At 46.3% G+C, this 16,865-nt stretch overlaps 1 protein-coding gene across 7 annotated transcripts in view; it reads left to right on the forward strand.

Annotated features, from left to right (window-relative positions):
• BCKDK (branched chain keto acid dehydrogenase kinase) overlaps positions 1 to 16,865 on the forward strand; it is a 392,864-nt gene that overhangs the window by 165,167 nt on the left and 210,832 nt on the right. For all 7 annotated transcript variants that reach the window (XM_086932026.1, XM_086932025.1, XM_086932028.1 and 4 more), the window contains one exon: positions 3,542 to 3,607. The gene's annotated coding sequence lies outside the window, so the exon portion shown is untranslated. The remainder of the gene's footprint in view (positions 1 to 3,541; positions 3,608 to 16,865) is intronic.

Genomic DNA, 16,865 nt, shown 5'->3' on the forward strand with positions numbered 1-16,865 from the left:
CGCACAAAGCGTTAGCCTGGCTAACATCGTTCACGGAGAACAGGAGACCAATAGTAACTCTCTGCAAATACCTATCAACTGAGAAACAGTTGCTCTCTGGTGTTCCCCAGGACGCCCTGAGCCCAACACTTTAGAATATATACATGGTGCCCTTGCTAAACCTAGTGTCATCCTTTGACATTGAGTCTGTATCCTATGCTGATGACACACAGCTTATCCTAACTCTAGATAAAGAATTCACAGCGGCAGAAGAAAGCTTCAAACAATGCCTCTCCTCTGTCTTTGAATAGATAAAATCCATTCACCTCAAGTGTAACAGCCAAAAAACGGAGATCATGCTGCTGGAAAAATATAACTTATTCATGCCCAAATTGTGGTGGCCGACTGACACAGCGCCCCCCCCCCCCCTTCTCGAAACAGTGGATACAGTGAGAAACCTGGGAGTCAGATTTGACACTTTTGTCCTTCCATCAGCAAGCGCTCTCAGTGGCAGGCGCCTGCTTTCATTGGATAAAAACTCATAATTTTTTTTATCTTCTTCCAGCCACTGCCCATAAGACAGTGGCCTTAATCCTATCGCGTCTGGACTACTGTTACAGTCTTTATGCAGGAGTTAAGAAAATAACTCTGAAAAAGCTTCAGACTGTCCAAAATGCAGCAGCCCGGCTAGTACTGAAACTGCCAAGGGGGTCCTCCGCTTCAGAGGCACTCCATACCCTCCATTGGCTGCCAACACACAAAAGGATCCTCTTTAAGATCCAAGTAATAACTTTCAGAACAGTCAGTCAAACTGAACCTAAATACCTCGGGCAGAGAATTAAACTTTGTTACTCAACGTACCCTGAGATCCTCCAATGGAAACCTGCTTGTACCTCCCTGTTTCCACCTGACGTCCAGAAGAGGAAAGCCAATAGCTGTTCTTGGAACTAAAAACTGGAACTACTTGCCCTCCCAACTGAGACACACACAGTCAGAACCCATGTTTAAGAAAATACGGAAAACCTGGATTTTTGCAGCCCCAGATAGCCTAGCTCTATCTCTCATCTGATGGCTTGTGTTGCCGAAGTCCACTCTTCTCGATACTCCGCTCCACTGTCACTCATCGCCAAGATGCTCCTCGGACAGATAGCTTCGCTCTATAAATGACCTCATTCATTCATTCATGATAGTTTTGATAAAGGCCTCAACGAGCTCTTGAGTTGTCCTTGCTCAGACTATTAAGCGTAGTACAGGCTGCTTAAAATTGGGACATCAGTCTTTTTTTCTGTCGTCCTCCAGTCAGTCTGGCAACTGAATTACAGATATTTGTAAGGATTTCGATTTGATATCGATTGAGGCGGAAGACCTGGCATATCCCAGGATGGCATTGATCGGCTTTCTACAGATTGTCATGTGGAGGTCTAGAACGATGGTGTGAGAGATGTTGAGTTTCAAGCACCAGTGATAGTTTTTTAATGGGTTGGTCGGCCTCGTTTATGGATGGATGTTTTGATGCCGTCTCCACAGGATTGATGCTTGCCTAAGTTTGTGCTTCTGGATTGCTCGATGAGCCAAGTTTCTCCTTTGAAAAGGAGCCTAGCAGCTGCTTTAAGATAGTCGTATATGTAGGAGTCATGGAGGACCACTGCACAAGAAGAGGGTACATTTAAGAATTTTGACAGTGTAAGTCACTAAGTGATATGCTGCAAGAGATCCGGGGCGGGCTGGGATTTTGAGTGAGAGTGTACAGTTCTAACAAGTTATTCATTTCTGAAGGCGTGCTGAGCAGAAAGCCAGGGAGACTCTTTAAAGTAATTTTTTTTTACTCTCTGATTGCACACAAATTACGAGTTATGAAGTTGGGTCTATTCACTGTACTTTACGATACCGAAATTGCCCAAAACTATAATTCACCATATACTTTCAGAAAACTAAATCAGTTTATTTACAGACTGACACGCAATATTTAAAGAAATGGAAGTCAAGACAAGTAGTCACGGAAAAAGGTTTTTTGCCTCGGAAACAAGATCACTAGTAATATTCATTACCTTAACAGTGATTTGTAAAGTTTTGTGATCACAAGCTTTGCACCAAAATAGGAGATGACTGATCCAAGAATATATCCGATATACCTCCCACTGCACTTTTTTCAACAATTGCAGTTGGTCCTCTCCTGTCTGATATGGCAAGATGGAGAACCTAGGATATCATGGGAGGTGCTGACGAGACCTGTGCAGCTTGGAGGCCTAGCGCTTTAGAATTTCTACATATTTTATCTAGTTTCACAGGCCCATAACGTGAAATGCTGGGTGCCTGCACAATACATGCCCATGCATGTTAGGGTAGGGGGAGCACAAGCCGGCTCCCCATCATCAGTGGGCGTGCCAATACAGGTATGTTCGCTATGAGCTACCCAACAAACATCCTCCATTGGACTTCCCTGGACTTGCCACTTACTGGACGGGCGTATTGGCTGACTACGTGACAGTGGGGCTACCCATATACCCTACACCCCAAAAAGCCCTACTGGGTGATACATCAGAGATCCGCCCGGCAGACTGCGGGGTTGTTTGTGTCCTACTGGTACAAGTCAAGAGCATGTGGCCATGCTGTGGATGCAGAAAAGAGAACCCGCTGTGAAAGAGAAGCTACGAGATGTTGCACACAGTCAGGACAAGTCAGAACAATATGGTGAAACAGTCCTGCAGCGTGTCCCAAGGACATATGGGCTTTATTTCCTCTCTATCTGCTGCGGAATACCGGGTCCTCGCTACTATTATCGCCTACCACTGGGGCCTCTGAGAACCCTCGACTGACCTGTTTTCCTTTCTGCAGTTCCAGGGCTCCTGGTGCGCTTTGAATTACCTGTCTTGATTATTGGTGTCTAATGCTGTCAGTATAATGCATATAAAGCATGAGGCAACATTTATGTACTGTGTCTGTATTTGTTATTATTTGCAAATGTTTAATAAACAAATTCAAGAATGTATCAGATAAAAAAATCATAGTTAATGAACTTCCAAATTAGATTAGAACGATTAAAATACAGTAGCCACAGCCTTCCATCCGAATCTAAAACCAAGTTAATCATTTAGCCAGCAAATTCATAACTGGATTATGTGGGAGTGCGGATAGCCAAGAGATTAAACATGACTTCAACAAGTGCCTTCACTCTATGGACAAGCCTGACCAAGGCCCTAAAATATGAGCTAGAGGCCCTCTGTGGAGGTTTGCAGCCCACACCACCTCCACACTTGATTGGGGGTGTGAGGAGGGGCCCTATAAGGAAGCATCCTACCCTAGAGTGGGTGAGGGCTACCGCCCTTTAAGATGAAGTGATGAAGTACACATTACTGATAGGCCATCTCTATTTTCGTATGCATTGACCACTAACACCTGCTGTGTTTATGGATATGTTTAGGCGGGCATGCTTTGTGGTCTTTCAATTCTCCCAATTCCCTTCTTGTGTTGCTGCTATCATATATTTCAACAAACAGTGAGCCGGAGAAGTCACTGCGTTTTTCATCACATAAATTGACACAATTTTCTCTTTCTCTTATAGATGGAAAGGACTATCGAAAGCACTGTGAGACCGAAAGCCATGCCAAAGTGTGTACACCTCTTTGAGGTAAGTTGCTAACTGTATTCATCAAAATATATTTTCTTGTCCCTTACAGCTGCCAACTATTATTGCACAATGAGCACTCTGTCCATCAAGCCAGGTAGGTAAGGGCGTGCGTGGCACTTTTATGAATTCCCTTCTCATCTGAGTCATCATAGGCTGCTGCAAATGTATCAGTCTGAGTTCCGTGTCACAGGCAGTCCCAAGACGCCTACTCTTTAGGTGTTAACGCTTTGCTCATGGCTGCGGACAGTGGTGGAATGGTATCGGATTTCTTGCACTGCTAGATCTCTGATCAGTTCTGTTTCTGTTGACCATGAGATACTGCATGTGTTTGGCTGGGGAGGTCTCTCTCTCTCTCTCTCTCTCTCTCTCTCTCTCTCTCTCTCTCTCTCTCTCTCTCTCTCTCTCTCTCTCTCTCGCTTTCTCTCTCGCTCTCTCTCTTTCATGTTTATTTATCTGTTCATTCCGGTTCAATGGTCTATTGACACAAACACAACAATAAATAACTATTATGATATCATTTAAAAACAAGCTCAGTCAGTAACTTCATAATAACTTAAAAACAGTATCAATAACAACATTAAAATCATCACATGCATAACACAGTGGGGAATGTTATAATAAAATCAGTAATCATTTCATTAATCATGTGAGCTGAAATCAGTTTCATTCTTTTGCGCCATGCTATCGGTCAGAAATTGGTTACAGAGTAAACTATGCAAACACTCATGTCCACTTTGTACATCCTCTGTGCCACCCTCCAGTCTGTAATCCACCTTAGTAACCAGAGCGGGGCAATCAGTTTGATTCTCGGCTTGTAGAATAACCTTCGGAGGAGTATGAAGTGCTCTTCAGCCTCGTCTGAATGGTTACAAACCAGATAAATAGTGGAACTAAAATTGTCGGGTTGCAACTTAGAGTTGAAAGTTAGGATCTGGTTTGGATATTAAAAAAACAATCATCAAGGGTTCCATTAGTAGGTTTCAACAACCAATACTTTGAAGCTTTTTCCCAGAATTTGGTCTTTTAAATGTGTGAGCCATTACAGGGAATCCCCATAGTGTCTGCTCCAGGGAATTTAAGCAGTATTTAACATAAGCAAACTACCCAAGCTGGAAGTAAAAGCAAAGTCAAGGGTAACTTACTGTTACAACGCAACTTTTACGTCGTAATGCTGTTACAAAGCAGCTTTTACAACGCTGGTTCCATTACATCGGATGCTATTACAACGCAGGATATTACATAGCAGATGCTATTACAACGCATACCATTACATCCTAAGTATTGGTAAGTATAATTTTTTTATTTATTTAATATTATTTAATTAATTTAATTAATATTATTATAAATAAATATATTTATTTATGTTTTTTAATATTATAAATTAAATATATTAATTTAAGTAATTTTTAAAATAAGTATGAGTATAGGAGTATATGTTTTGGGGTACTGAGGTATATGTTTTGGGGTATAGGGGTATTTTTAGGTTTTAGGGCTGGGTTTGGGTTTTGGGGTACAGGGGTATTTTTAGGTTTTAGGGCTGGGTTTGGGTTTTGGGGTTGTTGGACTTGGCCCTTATGGCAGGTTCACCCCTAAACTTTTTGCTTTTTATCTGTGATATGCGTGGATGATTTTCTGGTCTGTGCGCACTTTTTCTCTGTGTCCCAGAGTAAAGTGCGTGCATGTAGTTAGGCTGGCCTGCTCTCCCATAGGGATGCATGGGGAATGTCTGTGTCCCTAGTAATTCCTGATGTGTGGGGAGTGCATGCTCGAGTTTGGTATGTGCGTGTTCGTGGGAATGAATGCTTCCCAATGATGTATGTTGCGTGAATGTGGCATGTGTAGAAATGCCATTTCTGGGACTTGGCATATTGCTGTAAAATATGCCTGCAGTGTGATTGGCTGGAGCTGGCTGGTGAGCCTGGCTCCAGGAAGGCTGGATGGGTCTGCCCGGTGGTGAGTGTGAGATCAGCATGCTTGATGGCTTGGGAGGAGTGCACTTGGTCCCTGATGGGCCTGGACTTTCCCCGGACAATGCTGGCTCCACCCCCTGTAGTGCGACTGATGGCCCTAGCCCTGCCACTGAATAGAGAGGGTGGTTGGGGTAAACAGAGTACTTCAGAACCAGCTGTAACTGGTTTTTCCCCCACCCTGCACCCTTGAGACAAAGGGGTTTGTCTGTATAAGAAGGGGCTGTGTCCCCATACAATTTGTCCTGTTCTTGGTTCTGCCTAGGATCTTGCCAGAGGGGGCTGCTACTGCTGCTGGGGCCAAGAGGACCGCCACTTGGCTATCTCCCTGCTTGGAGACCCAGTGTGCTGGCTCTGGCCCTGCCTTGCCCCTCTGCCTGCCTCCAGACCCTGCTGGAGCTTTCCTGTGCCTGGAGGCACCCTGATTTTGATTTGTAGCGCTAGGAGCGCTTTCCTTGTGCCCCAGCGCTTTGCTGATATTTCTAGCGCTAGGCGCGCTTTCTGGAGTCCCTAAGCGCTTGGGAGCGCTGTATTTGGCATTGCCGGTGCCCACCCTGCATTGGGACCCATTTCGCCGATTTTCGGCATTAGCGAGTGCCCACCTCGCTTTATCTTTATTTTGGAGGCCGGTGCCCACCCGGCATTGCCCCGTACTTTGATTTTGTAAATACCTCGAGGGAGCCCACTCCTCGGGTATTGAGAAGCCGCCTGCCTACCTGGAACGGGCCGCCGCGCTGCCCGCGACGACCCGGAAGTCCCGCCTCCTGACCCCCAGGGCCGCCCTGCCATTGGCGGCTCCGGCGGAAGTCAGGCGGAGGGAGAGCGAGACAAAGTCAGGCGGGAGACGAGAGGAGCAGCCGGCTCTGTCCTCGAGGCTCCCCGAGTGAAGGAGAGCCTCGCGCCGGCCGCCGAGGAGACGCCTCCAGCCCCAGAGACCCGGTGAGTGCCTGGAGAGGGAGAGGGGCGTCGGGACACATTGCCGGTGTCCGCCCCTCCCCCGTAGCGCGACCTCGCGCTTGTAGCTGTTTGGAGCCCCGAGGCTCCTGGGGCATTTCTGCTCCCTGAGTCCCCCGTGAGGGACTCCAACTAGAGGAGCCATCCTTTGTTCCTTGAGCCCTGAGAGGCTCTCGTGCCCTATTTGTTTATGAGCCCCAGAAAGGCTCTTCATTGCCCACATCGAGTGAGAGCCCTGAGAGAGGCTCTGGGGGCATTTTGATTATTTTAAGAGCGCTGAGCTCTATTTGCCCATTTTGCTTGGTGAGCCCTTGAGAGGCTCCTTGCCCACCTGGTTCTTGAGCCCTCCTGGCTCCAACGTTGTGCATTTCTATTTACAACTGTCCAGCACTTAGTGGACAGTTGCCACGTTTAGGTTTGTGTGCTGTGCTGCCTGCGCAGCTTCCCTGACATTGAGACTCAGGGCATTCCGCCCCTTTCGAGGCCAGTTGGCCTGAGGGACCTTTTGAGTGTTGTGCTTTGTGCACCCCGCGCATTATTTCTTGCTATGTAATTCTTGCGCATGTGTTCTAACCTGTACCTTTTCTAAAAGTGACCTGATTAGGTAGTCTTATGGTTATCCCCTTTTTGCTAAATGTGACCTGCATAGGGGATTGTTTAGGTTTATCCACTGTACTAAATGTGACCTGCACAGTGAAATGTTGATTCTGCTTACCTTTTCTAAAAGTGACCTGATTAGGTATTCTTATGGTTATCCCCTTTTGCTAAATGTGACCTGCAGAGAGGATTGTTTATGTTTATCCATTATGCTAAATGTGACCTGCATAGTAGATTGTTGATGGTTCATTTCATGTTAGGTTTCCTTCCCTTTGCTAAGAGTGAACTGCTTAGGTGTTGGTATTCCTTCCTTAGGTCCTGGTTACCTGCGTGATTTACCTACAGTGAGTTAGGGTTGCGTAGGAGGTCCTTACTGTTCCAGTGATTACTGGATGTGTGTTGCATTTATAATTTTGGTGCTACTCATTCTATGTTTACGACATAAGTGTATATCTACCAGTATTATTTTCTAACAAGTGCCTACCCCTGACAGTGGTCCATGTGGCCCTGTCCTGTACATAATTCCCCTTGTAAATTCTGCCCGTGCCTCTGGCACATTGTACAGTTTGCGTGTGTTATCTAATGTGTTTTGTTTATTATAAATACAAAGGCTATTTTTGATATATATCCTTGTGTAGAGTCTTTCTTTGTGGTGGGCCTTGGGTGTTGTTGCTGGGGTGCGTGCGCAAATACTTAACTCATACCGCCTCCAAGTTTAGCCTAGACTGCTCGCGCCACGCTACCTAGAGGGCGAGTGGGGGTTGCCTTGGTGTGTGACTCCCCTGCCCTGACTTTAGAAGTGGTGATCCCTGACTGACCTCGACGCGAGTCTTGGCCGGCCAGGGTCCCGTTTCTAACATGGGTACAGGGGTATTTTTTGGTTTTAGGGCTGGGTTTGGGTTTTGGGGTACAGGGGTATTTTTAGGGTTTAGGGTTGAGTTTGGGTTTTGGGGTACAGGGGTATTTTTAGGGCTGGTTTTGGGGTACAGGGGTATTTTTAGGTTTGGGTTTTGGGGTACAGGGGTATTTTTAGGTTTTAGGGCTGGGTTTGGGTTTTGGGGTACAGGGGTATTTTTAGGTTTTAGGGCTGGGTTTGGGTTTTGGGGTACAGGGGTATTTTTAGGGTTTAGGGCTGGGTTTGGGTTTTGGGGTACAGGGGTATTTTTAGGTTTTAGGGCTGGGTTTGGGTTTTGGTGTATAGGGGTATTTTTAGGGTTTAGGGCTGGGTTTGGGTTTTGGGGTACAGGGGTATTTCTAGGTTTTAGGGCTGGGTTTGGGTTTTGGGGTACAGGGGTATTTTTAGGTTTTAGGGCTGGGTTTGGGTTTTGGGGTACAGGGGTATTTTTAGGGTTTAGGGCTGGGTTTGGGTTTTGGGGTACAGGGGTATTTTTAGGGTTTAGGACTGGGTTTGGGTTTTTGGGTACAGGGGTATTTTTAGGGTTTATTTTTTTTAAAGTATGACTTTAATTAAATTAAATTAATTAAATTAATTATAATTAATCAAATTTATTAAATCAAATTAATTACAATTTTAAGATTAATTCAATTATATTAATTAAATTAGATTAATTAAATTTAAATAATTACTATTATAAAATGTATTAAATTAATAAAATTATATTAATTTAATTAAATTACATTAATTCCTATTTAAAATTAAATTAAACTTATTTAAATAAATTATATTAATTACATTTTTACAATTATTTTAATTATATTAGTAAAATTTAATTAAATTAACTTAATTACATTTTAAAAAAAAAGTTATACTTACCTATACTTACGATGTAATGGTATGCGTTGTAATAGCATCTGCTATGTAATATCCTGCGTTGTAATGGCATCCGATGTAATGGAACCTGCGTTGTAAAAGTTGCGATGTTACAGCATGCGTTGTAAAATAACGCGTTGTAACATCATAGATCCAAAGTCAAGCGCACACAACCTGAATCAGTTTATAAATTGAGTCTTGTTATTATTCAATAAAAAGATAAGATCCAACTCCAATGTTTTTGACCTATTAGGTGTTTATTCTTCCGGTGTGAGTATTTGTTTAACAAGAAAACCAGCCGACACGTGTTTCGTCAAAACCGGGGTAAACCCGTGACTCTTCAGGGCTGTGGAGTTTTGGGATGAGAGCGGTGTCGGCGGACCGGTGATAATTTCAACCTGGTCCTAATCGGGTGTAGACAAAGGAAGACGCGAGAAGGAAGTGCTTCTGGTACGTCTAGGTGGCGTGTTAAGGGTGGAGAATTCCGCCGCCGGGTGCGCGGTCGGATAAAGCAGGGAAGCAAATCCGCTTACCCTCGCTTGTAAACTTAAGGCCGTCGTAAGGAGGTGAAACGAAGTCCGTAGGTGCTCGGGTATGTGAGACACCTAAGTATTGAAAAGGTGGACAGACTGTTAGTAAATTTAAGTATAGCCGCTGCTCTTTGTTACAGGAGGAGGCCACTTTTAACAATTTGAGACTGTCAAACGCTTGAGTCAGCAAGTCTGATGCTTTAAAAAATAAATAAAAATGGAGTAAATAAACAGGTAGCAAAAATACAAACGCATAAGGAAAGAAGGAAATAACATGGTAGATTTATACAATAAACGAGAGCTATAATAATATATATGGGACATGTCCGATGCTTAAGTAGTCAAATTCATGGGTCCATTCCAAGGGATAATCAGATTTTCGCCCATCTACATTGATAATTCATCAAGTAGTAATTGTTTGCAAAAGATCTTCTGCACATTATCTGGTTTATCGGCCTAATTTTCCTGGGAAGCTACATGAGCCCTTTTTAGGTTTTGCCTAGCAAATGCGTACGAAGTGCGCATGCGCTAGGAAAAATCTTATGTTTTGCAGTGGGGACCAGGGACTCGCCCCCTGCTCCCATTGGCTAGCTCCATAAATGGAGGCTAGCCATTGGGAGAAGGCTCTGTCCCTCAATCCAGGACCAGATTCGGGGGCGTTCCCGAGAATTTTTCGCTTTTGGCTACGTCAGCCGAAAGCCGGTTCTCTGGAACGCCCCCGAATCTGGTCCGGCATTGGGAACACCGGAAGAAGATGTCTGGCCCTCCGCCTGGCTGTGGGCGGGGCCGGGAGGTCGTGGTTTCCGCTTCTCGTGCTGTAAACAATAAAAAAAAAAAATTCCACGAGCATAAACAAATTGTTGTACTGTACATGATTTTAAAGTGTTTTATATATTTATATTAGCTTATGAAAGACTGTTAAAAGACTTCGTATGCTAAAAATATGTTGTGCGCAAGACTTTAATTAAATATTAGTGTAATGTGTATGAAACAATATGTAATGTTTGAGTGGCATTAGGACCCTTACAAAAAGACTTTTCCTGTGCTGGTCTGTTCACTGTAAAATGAGGGCAAGTCTACTGGTATACATGGTGCTTGAAATGATTTTTCAAGATGGACGCCCGGTTTGCGCATTAGTCGCGGCTGTCTGCCAATTCTTTTTCTGTGGTGTTGCTGGCTCGTACACTCACTGTAAAGTAGACCGCCTCCTCTGTTCCCCTGAAGCTATGGACCAGCCCCGGTTGCGGGTGCACAATTCTGCTCGCGGGCCGGTACCGGCAGAGTGCCACGCCCCTCACCAGCGCATCTTCAAGATCATCGTCATAGGTGATTCCTGCGTGGGCAAGACTTGCATGAGCTACCGTTTCTGCGGGGGGCCCTTCCTGGAGACCGCAGAGGCCACCATTGGGGTGGACTTCCTAAAGCGGGCCCTGGACATCGACGGCGAAAAAATTTAGGTGACTAGAGTCCAGGTGCAGCGTGTGTGTGACCTACTTAAGGGTATCAGATGACTGCATGATATCACACGTAGCAGGAACACAGGTCACTTCTGCAGTAGTGGCTCATCGGAGTTGGCAGTAGTAAGGTTGTTACATATTATGGATTTAGAATGACAAATAGTCTTTCGGCTTTTATAAGATACAACATGTTAACTTTTGTATATTGTCTGCATCTTTCGCAACACGTCATGCGATGAAGCATGCGGAATGTTGACTGCGCGACAGCTGTCCGAAGAAATATGTCCTCAATAACAATTCTGCCAGTGAGCTCCTGTTGTCATTTAATGCGCACACAGACATTTTCTCTCAAAATATACGCGTTTAGTGCAAAGCCATCCATTCCTGTTAAAAGTAAATATCCCTTTCTTTGTGTAAACCACCTTTGTTGTAGTAAGTTTTGGTGCTCTTGATATCTCTCCCACATGTTAATCGTGCTCTGGCATACACCGCTGGATCTATGGCGAATTTCTGTTGTATTGTATTGCAACATTTATATAGAGTTTACTACCTCAGTGTGGGGGCACTGAAGCATTTGCCTATATGGGCAGCAAGCTATACACTGTACGGTGTTTGGGTGGAAGGGTGTTGACTTTGGTCCTACGTGGGTGCTTTCATGTTGTGCGTGGTTTTTAGGTTTTGCCTCGGCGAAAAACCTCATGACTTCAATAGGGGCTCGGGTACACGCCCCAGGCTCCCATTGGGTAGCTCCATAAATGGAGGCTACCCTTTGGAAGACGGCTCTGTCTGTCTTATGCTTGCTCCGATTCAGGGGCGTTTTTGCGTTTTCTTCTCTTTCTGACGTAATTTCTTCGTGGGGTGTGAACAAATGTTCTGTCTCCACCTGATTCGGGGTGCGTTTTCGCGTTTTCTTCCGTGGGCGTTTTTTTGCTTTCTGTTCCTTCCGGCCGGCCAATCCTTGCGCGGCCGGAAGTCCCGCGGGCGTGGCTTATTGTTTGTCGTCCTGTTTTGGCTCCACGAAGCTGGCCCCAGGCGAGGAGGAACTGTTGGCCGCAGGCGCCGGCGACGGGCCCAACCGGCCCCTCGGACCCCCGCCCAGTCAGAGCCGCTTCCAGGTGGACCCGGTGACGGAGGGGGAGCCCGAGACGACGAGGACAGCGGCGCTGACTCTCCGGAGCCCCCGGCGCACGGCGGGGGGAGCTTCCAGAACGGGGACACGGCGCTCGCAGTTTGTGTAATGGGCAGGAGCTACCGACCTGAATTTGGAAAGAATCTACAAGAGTGAGTGATCTAAGCTATGGAAGTGTAAGATATTGGACGAGAGAGGCACAAGTTAGAAACAGAATTAATTAAAGAATGTATTTGGGAAATAGAGCACAGCTTTATTAAAGGCGCTGGGTTGGGGAACCGGGTCTTTTATATATTGGAACAGACTTTAGCGCAGAGCAAGACAGTGGACTGAAAATGGAGGCGGGGGGGGGGGGATGTTGCAAGAGAAGGGAACACGGCGTCAGAAAAAGTGTGGGTGGAAAAAGAAGCTACAAGGGTGAGTGATCTAAGCGACGGAAGTGTAAGATATTGGACGGGAGAGGCACGAGTTAGAAAGAAGATTACACATATTTGGTATTCGACATCGTCCTAGAAAAACAATGCCTCGCCCCATTTATTTTCGTTCTTATTAACCACGGAAAAGGCGAGCCAATGGAGATAACTGGCTCCATGCCCCTCCGACACAGTTTATTGAAACGGGCTAGGGCTTCTGTCATGGTATTCATGGGTACAAGATTAAATACCGTAGTACCCCTTGCCGAAGCACAACATGTTTTTGTGTTCGCGCTTGTGAGTCAGTGAGCGATTTAGTGGCTATAGTAAGCCACTATATTTCTGTACTGTTAATCCAAATGCTTTGAGACGTGCATGCCATGCACATAACCCTTTCGCCCCATCAGACCTTAGTCGATCTATTACAGCTAATCTGCATTTATTTGAGTTTTACGAGGCTTATGCAGCACGACTAAAAAGAAGTGAACCCCAGCGTTCCCTTCCAACTTACATGCATACCGAAACTGAAAGGGATCGCGATCGCAATCAAGCGCGCGGCGAGCCATGTGCTTAATGAGCATGAGGAATGCCATGTGGCGCCTCTGCTCATAAGCGCGCGCACATGCATTGCAAGCTGTAGGCCGGCGGTAGCATTTTTTATTCGCTCTATCATTTATTTTTTGCTGTGACAAGACTTTGTGAGGTGTTTAGTAGACTTTGTGAGGTGTTTAGTTAATCTCAGTCTCCCGATTGGGACAGTAAAGGCCCTTGCTCCATCTAAACCTTGAGTGCAGAGTGACAGTGAGTGCAGAGTGACAGTGAGTGCAGAGTGAGTGCGAGTGACAGTGAGTGAAGAGTGAGTATGAGTGCAGACTGAGTGCAGAGCGACAGTGAGTGCAGAGTGAGTGCGAGAACAACAGTGAGTGCAGACTGAGTGCGAGAGTGACAGTGAGTGCAGAGTGAGTGAAGAATGACAGTGAGTGCAGAGTGACAGTGAGTGCAGAGTGAGTGCGAGTGACTGAGTGCAGAGTGAGTGTGAGTGACAGTGAGTGAAGAGTGACAGTGCAGAGTGACAGTGAGTGCAGAGTGAGTGCAGTGACAGTGAGTGCAGAGTGAGTTTGAGTGACAGTGAGTGCGAGTGACAGTGAGTGCAGAGTGACAGTGAGTGCAGAGTGAGTGCGAGTGACAGTGCAGAGTGAGTGTGAGTGCAGACTGAGTGTGTGCAGAGTGAGTGCGAGAGTGACAGTGAGTGCAGAGTGAGTGCGAGTGACAGTGAGTGCGAGTGACAGTGACAGTGAGTGCGAGTGACAGTGAGTGAAGAGTGAGTGTGAGTGCAGACTGAGTGCAGACTGAGTGAGTGCGAGAGCGACAGTGAGTGCGAGTGACAGTGAGTGCAGAGTGAGTGCGAGTGACAGTGAGTGCAGAGTGAGTGTAAGTGCAGACTGAGTGCGGAGTGAGTGTATGTAGAGTGAGTGCGAGAGCGACAGTGAGTGGAGAGTGAGTGCGAGAGTGACAGTGAGTGCAGAGTGAGTGAGCGAGCGACAGTGCAGAGTGACAGTGAGTGCAGAGTGAGTTCAGAGTGACAGTGAGTGCAGAGTGAGTTCAGAGTGACAGTGAGTGCAAAGTGAGTGCGAGAGTGACGGTGAGTGCGAGAGTGACGGTGAGTGCGAGAGTGACGGTGAGTGCAGAGTGACAGTGAGTGCAGAGTGACAGTGAGAGTGCAGAGTGACAGTGAGAGTGCAGAGTGACAGTGAGTGCAGAGTGACAGTGAGTGCAGAGTGACAGTGAGTGCAGAGTGACAGTGAGTGCAGAGTGAGTGCAGAGGGACAGTGAGTGCAGAGTGAGTGCGAGTGACAGTGAGTGCAGTGTGAGTGCAGAGTGAGTGCAGAGTGAGTGTGAGTGCAGTGACAGTGAGTGCAGAGTGAGTGCAGAGTGACAGTGAGTGCAGAGTGAGTGTGAGTGCCTGTGAGTGCAGACTGAGTGCAGAATGAGTGTGTGCAGAGTGAGTGCGAGAGTGACAGTGAGTGACAGTGAGAGTGCAGAGTGACAGTGAGTGCAGAGTGACAGTGAGTGCAGAGTGACAGTGAGTGCAGAGTGACAGTGAGTGCAGAGTGACAGTGAGTGCAGAGTGACAGTGAGTGCAGAGTGAGTGTGACTGCAGAGTAACAGTGACTGCAGAGTGACAGTGACTGCAGTGTGTGAGTGTGCAGGGTGCACATTGTGTGAGTGTGCAGGGTGAACAGTGTGAGTGAGCAGGGTGAGCAGTGTGTGAATGTGTAGGGGCAGTTTGTGAGTGTGCAGGAAACAAACACTCAAACTAAGTCCACCACACACTACTGCATATACTAGTGAATACAGTCATCTCTATATACCGAAAAAATGAGTTATATTTAGAGGGGTCGGCGTGAGACACAGTGGGTGGGTGGATGGATGGATGCATGATGAATGGATGTATGCATGATGCATGGATGTATGGGTGGATGCATTGATGGGTTGTTGGTTGGATGGGTTGGTGGATTGCATACATTGTTGAGGGATTGGCTGTATATATGCATCTATCCATCCACCCATCCATGCATCTATCCATACACCCATCCATACCCCCATTCATGCATGCACCCATGCATGCATCCACCTACTCATCCATGCAAGCATTACAACAAGAGCCCGCAGCTCTCCTTCGTCTCTCCTCGCCCCCCTTCCCTGTGCCCTGCCCTGCTATTGTAAATGACAATGCCATTTATTTATGTTAAAAAACAAAACATAAATAAAAAAAATTTCAAGAGCAATGCCAATAGCTCTAACTTTAACAAAGGCAAAACCATTGCATTGTAAATGCTTGTTGTGTTTGGGCGCAATCACAGCAATCCTCCACATCTATGGGATAGTCTCACCTCCATTCATACTGGTCCCTTTCCGTGCCCCAGCAATTCGAGTGTCCTCGGGTCTGTTGTCAGCTATTATGTTTTAACTTCACTTAGACCCACTTAGACTTCACTTAGACCCACTGGGAGACACGGAAGCCCCTCTGCGGTGTCTTTATCAGGATGTCTTCAGGTGGCGGCTAAGTCTGCTTCCACTCTTCAGAACCAAAAAGAATAATTGATGGACAGAATGCAGAACAATGTCATACATTCACCCCAGTACAGAGATCTGGGCCTAAATCCATAGTTTTGTTGCTCCCCATGCCATTTCAGTTTGAACTCCGCCATATGCAAATCAGTCTTGAACCTCCAGCCTGAATTTGCAGGCCAGGTTATCCCTGGACTGGAAACAAGCATCCTAAGACCGGTTTCGGGGTTTCACCCCTCATCAGCCAGAATAGCTTGACTCCAGTGGCATGGAGAGCACAGGACCCACGTCTGGGGATAACGGTCCCACTCGGGGTGACAAATGCAAAAACAACAATTGATGGACAGAATGCAGAACAATGTCATATATTCACCCCAGTACAGAGATCGGGGCCTAAATTTATCGTTTTATTGCTCCCCATGCCTGGATTCAAGCTAGCCTGGCTGATGAGGGGGCGATGCCTGGAAACCGGTCCCAGTATGCCTGTTTCCGGTCCAGGGAGGACCTGGCTTGGCAGTTCAGGCTGGACTGTTCCCATGAGACTTAGGGTCAAGACTGATTTGCATATGGCTGGGATTAAACTGGGGTGGCATGGAGGGGAAAAGGATGCATTTAACCCAGATCTATTGACTGGGGTTGAATGTTTGATTTGCTCTTGTGTTCCGTCCTTCACTTGTGTGTCTTTTGTCCACTCTTCAGAAGAGCTGCTTCTCTATAATCAGTGCTTCGATGAAAGCAGACTACCTGAAGTTTAATAGTTGCAAAACTGAGTATATACTTGTCTCCTAGGGGGAAAAAGGAAAGGAATTGAAAACATTATTTTAAAGTTTATTTATGAGATGTGAACAGTATACTGTTTTATTCATTGTCAAGAGTAAATGTTTGTCATCAATCAATCAATTAGTTCTTTATTCAACAATACAAGTCATAAAAGCATTTATAAAATACAAAGCTACTTGTACAAACGCAGCCTTCTATAGTGTGTAATAATAAAGTATAACATAGAACAAAACAGAGCATTACAAAATATCATTGTTAAAATAAATACAAATTTGTGGGGGGGGCGTGGCCTAGCGGGCGAAGATGGTGGACGTAGCTTGTTAGAGCTCCCACCGGCCCAACACTAATCCGCAGCATTTATCCTGGCTCCCGGACCCACGAGGCGATACACCGACCCAGACTGGTGGCGGAAGGTGTGGAGAACCCATCGGGTGCCGGACGGGGCTCCTGCGCCGCCTGAAGCTGCACGTACAGCTGCAGCCCCCTTGGGGCCTAGTCCCGGCGTGCGAAGCCGGGGCCTCGATTTTGGCGGTGACCGGGACGGGCGTCCCTAGAAAAGACCTCTGTCGGCGATCTTGGGTGCCGCCT

The sequence above is a fragment of the Lissotriton vulgaris genome, chromosome 7 (genome assembly GCF_964263255.1).
Source record: "Lissotriton vulgaris chromosome 7, aLisVul1.2, whole genome shotgun sequence".
NCBI lineage: Eukaryota > Metazoa > Chordata > Amphibia > Caudata > Salamandridae > Lissotriton > Lissotriton vulgaris.